Here is a 9,582-nt window from a genome sequence, read left to right as displayed (position 1 = left end):
TGCCTGATCCCTGGGAAGTGTTCCCAGTGCAGAATCAGTGGGCACCTCGGTGAAGGGAATACATCCGACCCCCAGGGCAGCCAGGAACTCTTGAGCAGCCCTCAGCAGGGGACACCCAGCCTCTGCGTTAATATTGCACCAGGGTATGAGGGGTGCAAGTCCTTTAGATCATTCTCCGCAGGGGATTCCAGAGTCAGGGAGCGCTCTCTACTTCCACCACTGGGAAGCTCTCTTTAATTGAGCTCACCTGAGTCTGAGCCCAAGCAGCCCGCCTTTGGTCCTCTCTCCTAGAGGTGGTGCTCAGGGCAGGGTTGAGCACCTGGGCTCAGGTCCTTCTCTGGAATCTAGCCACAGAAGGGTTTTTGATCTCACCACAGCTTGGGGCTTACACAAGAAGGACCATGTGTAGACACGGAAAGAAGACAAAGCTACCCACACGCGAAGGAGGTGACATCACTGGATATCACCTTGGTCTCAGACTGCCAGCTTCCCGGATTCTAGAGAATGAATTTCTGTTGGCTGTGGCAGTTTGTGATCCCCAAGGAACTTCACTGGATGTGAGGCTCACCGGGGATGATAAGAATAAGGGGCCAGGCTGCCCCCTGAACTGCTAAGAGGCTCTGTCAGGACTGAATAAAGAGCTTCATTACGAATCATCCCTGTGTACCAAGAGCGCTGTGAAGTCCATGACATGGCCTAGCAGAAGAAGGCTGTCTAGAGTATCAGTTCTCAATGTATGGGCCATGATCCCTTTGGGGGGGGGGGTGTCACATATCAGATATTTACATTACAATTCATAACAGTAGCAAAATTAGTTATGAAGTAGCAACGAAATAATTTTATGGTTGGGGGTCACTACAACATGAAACTGGTCACAGCATTAGGAAGGCTGAGAACCACTCGCCTGGAACATCTCAGGACACCCGCAGGCACGAAGCCCATCTGGGGAGGAAGAGGCACAGCACAGATTTCTGCTCTCAGCCCTTCTCCTGCCCCCTCCTGCCCTCCTCCCATCCCAAGAGTCCTGTTTACCTCCAGCTCCTCTGGCTAGAACAATGGGGGCCCTGTCCTCATTGGCCCACAAACCTATGCTGGCTGTACTGGCGCACATCCTTGGGCTCCCTGGCCTGCCTGGCCCCAGCTGACGGAAGACAGGGAGGGACGGGGGCTTGCATTTGTAGGGTCAGTGTATCAGTGTGAACATCTCTCAGTACGCTTCTGTCAGGAGCAGAACCAGATGGACATGCTGGTGTCAAAATTTATGGAGTAAAAATAAAAATCACAGCTTGGCTGGCTGCAATTTCCCAGGTAATTTCAATTTTGCTTGAAAAGTTGGCCATAGACAATCATGAGAATTTTATTCCAACCTTAATTACCAATATTAACTCTTAGATCTCACACACATACATATATGTATAGATATGTATGTATATATACATGTATATAACAGAATGGCCATGAAAGGGTTAAAGAGGCTGCAATACTCAGAAAGGTGTTCAGTAAGTCTTAGGAACCCAAGGGCAGAACTGTTCTGAGGCCCAGGTGTCAGACCCAAGTTCAGGAAGCTATTTAAGGGTCAGTTTGAAGTGAGATCTCATGGGCACAAGGGACAGTGAGCAGGACCTGAGGGGCAAGGTCAGGAGACAGTCACTGGGACAGTTTTCCCGGGTAAGGACTGTAACGAGTGGTTGAGTGACATGGTGGCCACATGCTGATCTTGGGGTGCTCTTCTTTTATAGCCCCAGATGAGGGGGTTCCCTCTGGTGTGGTGACGTGCTCACGTGGCTGGCGTGGCTGGTAGGATCTGCTCTGTTTTCCAGGTGTCATTATTGATTGGCACCAATAGATGATCAGTTTGTGTTTCTGGGGCACCAACAGATGGGGGCGGTCTTTCAACCAACATTTGTTGAGTGGCTACTACGTTTGACACTGGGGATCCAGAGAAGAATGAAACACTGTCCCTGAAGTTTACTAGATCAAGATCGTACACAAAATAATTATATAACAATACGGTACTGGCTTCAGACGCCCCCATCACAAAAGGAACAGCACGTGATGTGACAAGACACGCTCCAAAATGAGTAATGTGATAGTATCCTCAAGTGTTCCAGAACACACACAACTGCAAAAACTCCACACAAAAAAAAAATGAGTTTGCGGCTGGGGGGATCTTCGGATTACTAGGTTTGAAATACGTTATAAATAATGTGTTCTTCTAAGAAACTACCAATGAATGTAAATAATGTAAAGGTTCTGAAAAGTCCCGAAGTAAAGAAATCCTTTTCAAAACCTCTACAGTCCTTAAAGTGCTTTCCACCCAAGCATGAGGACCTGGGGTTATCCCCAGAGCACATGTAAAAAGCCACTTGCAATCCCAGCAGTGGAAAGGAAGAGGCAGGATGGGGGCTGGGGCTCGCAGATGGGCCAGCCCAGCCTTACTGGCAAGCCCTGGGTCCTGATGCAAGACTGCCTCAAGACAATATGGAGAGCTGTGCTGAGGAGCAACAGCTGAGGTTGACCTTTGGTCTCCACATGCACATGCATGTGAATATACACAAACAGGCTGTAGGGAACAGAGGTCCACAAGGGCCAGTTTATGTTTAGACAACATGGTGAGGATACGGATATCCTACATGGACCAAGATGTAACAGAGACATTAGCACAACTGACTTCATGGTGGATGTGCCACTCAGGCTGTAAAACTCAGCACTTAGACAGTATCACCTGCCAAAATGAAAACGAAGACCAATCCATCAAGGTCCATAGTTCTGGGAAAGGCTCTAAAGTTCTAAACTTGCTTTTTGGCTTCTGTAGTTCCACTTCTGGCTAACTGTTCTTGTTAACTGAAGTGTGTCAACCCAGAACATGGTTTTTGTGCTTAAAAGCTCACTCTGAGAAAGGCTCGGGGCTACACTGGGATCCCCAATACTTAATGTAGTCGCTAATAAAGATTTTCTATTGGCTTAAACCCATGTCCGAGCAGTCTTCTCTGGTGACTACCCCACAACAAAGATGGCTAACATTGCATATGTGTGTGGTGGGGGAGCTCTGAGTCAGCACAAAATAGCTGATCCCAGATGTCTAGGGGTACGTGTGCCTGCATGCCACATGACACCTGTAGAGACAAAGGACAAATTGCCACAATCAGTTCTCTCTCTCCTTCTACATGCTACAACGTGGATGCACCTTGACATGATATTCCTGAATTTTCATTCTGCTCTTCTCCATTAATTAGTCCATCAAAACTGCTTTGGCCAAGAACACGGCAGCTTTCATGTTCTAAATCTGGCTTCTTTGCCCACTGAGCCATTTTGCCAGCCCAATAATTTGATTTCTTTTTTAACATTAAAATTTTATGTGTATGTAAGGGGGAGGTATGTGCATGGACAAGTACCTGAGGAGTCCAGTGAGGATGCCCTGGAGCTGGAGTTACAGGCAGTTATTAGCGGTCTGAAGTGAGTGCTGGGAACTGAACTTGTATGCTCTGCAGGAACAGCAAGCGCTCTTGACAGGTGAACCATCCCTCCAGCTCCCACTTTTAATGTACAGAATACTGGGTGCCAGGCCTGAGCCAGGAAGACTGTGGTGGTGGTGGTTTGAAAGAAAATGGTCCCCCAAGGGAGTGGCACTATTAGGAGGTGTGGCTTTGTTGGAGTAGGTGTGGCTTTGTTGGAGTAGGTGTGGCTTTGTTGGAGTAGGTGTGGCTTTGTTGGAGGAAGTGTGTCACTGTGGGAGTGTGCTTTCGGGTCTCCTATGCTCAAGCTACTCCAAGTGAGTCAGATCACTTCCTGTTGCCTGTAAGATGTAGGACTCTCAGCTACTTCTCCAGCATCATGTCTGCCTGCACACTGCCATGCCCCACCATGATGATAATGGGCTGAACCTCGGACACTGTAAGCCACCACCTCAATTTAATGTTTTCCTTTATAAGAGTTGCTGTGGTTATGGTGTCTCTTCACAGCAGTAGAAACCCTAAGAAAGCTGCTTTATGACAACCTGCTCTTACTAGCCCGAATCTAGCACAAAACATACAGAGAGGAACCCTAGAAACCCTAGTAGTGTGCGGGTATGCCTAGTCCCAAAGAGAGGTCCACAGAGGATTAAACTTACCCACTTCAAGTTTACAGTGTAACTGATGTTACAGGCTTGTAGATATGGAGCCAGGATGGCGTCATCCCTCAGATGAGCCTCATTAGAAGAATTACAGCATCAAGGCATGAAGTGGGAAAGCAAATCTTCAGGTCTAAGGAGAGCGGCATTAGGAGAAATGGCCAAGAATGTAGGTCCTGAAAGGACCTTCAAATGCCTTCATATTCCAGAATGGTAGAAGAGTTATAGCATTACACCATAGGCAGCCGAGAGAGAGAGAGAGAGAGAGAGAGAGAGAGAGAGAGAGAGAGAGAGATCAATTCCAGAAAACAAAGGGAATTTCTACCTCTTATAGGTTTTCAGAGGGGTAAGGGAAGTTCCACATCACTTGACGTAGCTTACACGCCATGAGTCAAGAAGGAGTCAAGCACTTGACAAGAGTTATAGACAAGGTTATCTAGGGTCTGGGCACCAGGGTGCAGCTGCAGAGCCGAGGGAGAGAAAGCGATTCTTGCTGAGAGCTGCAAGGTCATAGCATATGCTGCTTATCAACTCCCCAGGGAGAGCTGCAGCAGGCCAGGACCTGACTTCGAGGACAGAGAGCTGCTAGAGGACCCTGTGACACCCACCAGATTCACAACATGAAAGCTGCCATATTCTTGGCCACAGCAGTTTTGTGGATTCATGGAGAAGAGCAGAAGAATGGAAACTCAGGAACATCACGTCTTCAAGGTTCACCCATGTTGTAGCATGTGTCAGAATTTTCTTCCTTTATAAGACTGGATAATAGACCCTTGAGGGAATAAACTATATTTTAGTCATCTACGCACTGGGTGGCAGACTTCTGGTTGGTTTCTACTCTTGGTATTGTGAAAATCCTGGTCTGATAATGATCTGAATATGGGTATGTTGATATGTCTCATAACTATTTTTTTTTAAAGACGGGATATGTAGGACAGGATCTCACATAGCACAGGATTTGTGACTGAGGTGACTTTGAACTTGCAATCCTCCTGTCTCCACCTCCAGAGTGCTGGGATTACAAGTGTGTGACACCACACCCCGTGCTTCCCACCAGGAAAACAATGGACTAAACTTCTGAACTGTAAGCCAGCCCCAATGAAATGTTTTCCTTATAAGAGTTCCAGTGCAGCCGGGCGGTGGTGGCGCACGCCTTTAATCCCAGCACTCGGGAGGCAGAGGCAGGCGGATCTCTGTGAGTTCGAGGCCAGCCTGGGCTACCAAGTGAGCTCCAGGAAAGGCGCAAAGCTACACAAGAGAAACCCTGTCTCGAAAAACCAAGAAAAAAAAAAAGAGTTCCAGTGGTCATGGTGTCTCAGCACAGCAATAGAAACCCTAACTAAAACAGTTGGTACCAGGGACTGGGATATTGCTGTGAGAGGCCTGACCATGTTTTTCTTTGGAGGAATGTGGACTTTGGGTTAGGAAAGCAGTGGAATGCTTTAAGTGCTGCTTAATGGGCCATATTGGCAGGAACATGGAAGGCAGTGGTACTGAGGGCGATTTGAACTGTGGGGGCCTGGCTCAAGAGACTTCAGAGGGGAAGGATTATAGTATGTGAGCTAGAGATAGTTTTCATGATATTTTGGTAAAGAATGTGGCTTCTTTTTGCCCTTGTCTGAAGAGTCTGCCTGAGGCTAAAGTGAAGAGCTTTGGATTAATTCCATTGGCAGAAGAGATCTCAAATGAGTCTGGCATGGACTCTGTTATGTGGTTATTAATGTTCACTCTTAGGCAGATTTATAAAGAAAAGGAGCAAGATAAGCAAGGAAAAATACAAAATGTACAGTTTAAGGAGAAAGGGGACACCTGGAAATGGAATGGGGCTAAGTCCTGTGTTCAAGGAGATAAACAGATTAAAGAAAAGCCTGATGGTAAGTGGAAAAAGGGATCTCTCAGGGCAAGATCTTACCCAGTTAAGCTTCCAACTTGTGAAAAGGAATTAAAGAAACCTTAGAGCCAGGTATGGTATGCATGCCTCTAATCTCAGCACTTCAGAGGCAGAAGCAGTCAGTCTCTGGAATTTGCAGCCAGCCTGGTCTACAGAGCAAGTTTCAGGACATCCAAGCTTAGGCACTGAAGGAAACCATTGAAATTAGAAAGGTGGTGAAGATATAATTGAATAAGGGGGCTGTATTCCAGCCTTAGCAAGCAGCAGAACTTGGCAGCTTCAGCTATGTGGTGTTGTGGAATAATCCTCTTGTATACTGTAAAGATGTGTCACTTAAATTGGTTTACTAAAACACTGATTGGCCCGTAGCCAGGCAGGAAGTATAGGCAGGGTGACCAAACTAAGAATGCTGGGAAGAGGAAGGGCAGAGTCAGGAGTCACCAGCCAGATGCAGAGGAAGCAAGATGAGAATGCCATACTGAGAAAAAGGTACCAAGCCATGTGGCTAAACATAGATAAGAATTATAAGTTAATTTAAGTGTAAGAGCTAGTTAGTAATAAGCCCGAGCTACCAGCCAAGCATTTATGAATAATATAAACCTCCGTGTGGTAATTTGGGAAGTGGCTGCTGGGTATTTGGGAGTTGCTGGCGGGACAGAAACTTCCAATTACAATGTGGTTCTGGTTTTAGAGTCAAGGACAGAAGAAAGAGGCTATGGAATTTGCCTCCTGGACTAAGAGAAGCTGCTGAGGCCAGGCATGTGTCAGGGGTGTCCCTGTATGGAAACCTAGAAAGGCCATTGTGTGAAGCTGTGAACATGGATTGCCTTAGAGACCCCAAGATGTTGGAGATGCCAGAGCCAGGGAATCTCTGCTGAGGAAAACTGCTAACAGGAAGTGGAATCAGCCCAAGAGAAAGAAGTGTGTTGGGGTCAACAAAGCTGAACATAATTGGAGATCTGAAGAGAGTTTTCACATCAGACATGGAGCTGCAGAATTTGGAGTTTGCCCAGCTGGTTTTTGGTCTTGCTTTTGTCCACTATTTCCTCGATATATTCCCTTTCCTCCTGGAATGGTAATGTATACCCTGTGCCATTATATGTTGGAAGTATGTGATTGACTTTTTCATTTGATTTTACAAGGGATTACAATTAGGAGATTGCACAAATCTCAAAAGAGCTTTGAAGTTTGGATGTTTAAACAAGTTTGAGACTGTTCTGGACTAGGGGAACTTCTGAAGTTGGACTGAATGCATTATGTTATGGCTACAAGCCTCTGGGGGTCAGGGAGTGGAATGCGGTGGTCTGAATAGGAATAGCCCCCATAGACCCATGTGTTTGAATACTTGGTCCATGGGAAGTGGCACTACTAGGAGGTGTGGCCTTGTGGGAGTAGGTGTGGCTTGGTTGGAGGAAATGTGTCATTAGGGGGTGGGCTTTGAGGTCTCAGAAGCTCAAGCCAGCTCACTTCCTGCCGCCTGCAGATCCAGATGTAGATCTCTCAGCTCCTTCTCCAGCACCATGTCTGCCTGCACACCACCATGTCCCACCATGATGACAATGGACTAAACCTTTGAACTGTAGGTCAGCCCCAACTGAAATGGTTTCTTTTATAAGAGTTGCTGTGGTCCGGCTAAGCACTGGGCCAGGAGGCTCCTGGAGTCCAGTTGAAGAGAGGGAGGAGGGTTTGTATGAGCGGGGGTGGGGGGGGTGGGGGGGGTGTCAAGAGCATGATGGGGAAGCCCATGGGGACAGCTGACCAGAGGTAGGCCCTCTGAATGTGGGTGACAGTGATGTGGCTTGATCTATTTGTGGGCCCTTGGCAGTGGGACCAGGGTTTGTCCCTGGAGCATGAACTGGCTTTTGGGGGCCCATTCCCTATGGTGGGATGCCTTGCTTGGCCTTGTGTGGGGTTGTGTGTGTAGGGTTGGTCCTGCCTCACCTTGGTATGCTGGGTTTTGTTGATTCCCCGGGGAAGGTCTTGTCCTCTCTGGGGAGTGGATGGGGGGTAGGGTGGTGGGGGTAAGAGAGGGGGATGGGGTGGGAACTGTGGTTGGTGTGTGGAGTGAAGGAAGAATAAAAAAAAAGAGTTGCTGTGGTCATGGAATCTCTTCACAGCAATAGAAACCCTAAGGCAGCGGTGCTGGGGATGGAATCTGGGTTTTCATGCCTGCTGAGCAAGAACACTTCCAATGGAGCCACACCCTCCTCCCCATTGCATTTCTTTTATGTTTGAGATTGCTGCAAGTCAACACTGTTAAGTGTGGGCTCTTGACGTTTCCTTGCCGATCCTCTCAAGTGGTGCTGCTCTTCAGCCCAGGTTACTGAAGATTCTGGGCTTCCAGCAAGTGCCCCATTGGCCCTTCTCTGGTCATACCCTTCCCAGAGTTCAGGGAACTGGAAAAAGTGCCCACCAGCCCCCACACGTCCTCTTTGGAACATGTTTTCGGTACCTCCTTAGACATCCTCAAGGTTGCCGCCAACCCGTGCAGGCCATCCTCTGGGGTCCATCCTCTGCAGAGTGGGCACACCAATGTGTGAGGTGCTATGGGTGGCCGAGAAGGGACTCTGTGGGGAAGACAGGTGGCAAACCTTCAGGGTGGGTGTCCACAGTAGGTGCACCCCGTCCCTTCCATAGCAGGAACATTGGCAGTCCTCTGTTCAGACTGTTTCTCTGGACCCTCACCGTGCTCATTCCTGCGAGGCTCTCCTGCACGCTGGCTAACCCTGAAAACACTTGTAATTCCACTATTGTAAACCTGCTCTCAACAGGCTCCATTTCTTTTTTTTTTTTTCAAAATATAATTTAATTAATTTATTTATTTCAGTTTTTCCAGGCAGGGTTTCTCTGTGTAACATCACTGGCTCTCCTGGAACTCACTCTGTCGACCAGGCTGGCCTCAAACTCACAGAGATGTGCCTGCCTCTGCCTCCTACTCAGGATTATAAAGGTGTGCGCCACCACCACTCAGCTCTCTCTTTTTTTCTTTTTTTAGTTTTTAATTTTTGGTTTGAGACAGGATGTCACTATGTCACACCCCATCTTTCTGCATCAGCCTCATCCCAGCTGGGATGATAGACATGTGTCGCCATACCTGGTGCTGGCTATATTTTCTAGTGTTGGCCACATCACTGGCTCTCCTTGTACGTGCAACCAAGCTGCTTTTTGGTGAGCACAAAGTTGCTGTGCACAACCAGGAGATGGAGGAACACGGAGATTCATATCTTCAGCAAGTAAGGAGCCCCGGGGGGCGGGAGGGGGGGGATCATTCCCAAAGCAGTGTCTTCCCCAGGAAGCACAGGAGTATGCACTGGGCAAACTCATACATATTCATGCAGGAAAGACATCATCACAAATACAGGCCAGAGGACAACCTCCAGTTCCATTCCTCAGGCTCTATCCACTTTTCTTTTCTCCACCCCACCCCCCTTTTTTGAGACAAGGTCTCTCACTGGTCTGGCACTTGCCAACTCAGCTACACTAGTTGGCCAGTGAACCCCAGAGACCTTCTTGTCTCTGTCTCCCCAGCACTGGGACCACAGATGAGCAAGCCCCACTAAGCACCCACACAGGGAATCTA

The sequence above is a fragment of the Peromyscus leucopus genome, chromosome 1 (assembly GCF_004664715.2).
Source record: "Peromyscus leucopus breed LL Stock chromosome 1, UCI_PerLeu_2.1, whole genome shotgun sequence".
NCBI lineage: Eukaryota > Metazoa > Chordata > Mammalia > Rodentia > Cricetidae > Peromyscus > Peromyscus leucopus.
This window is presented reverse-complemented; position numbering follows the sequence as displayed.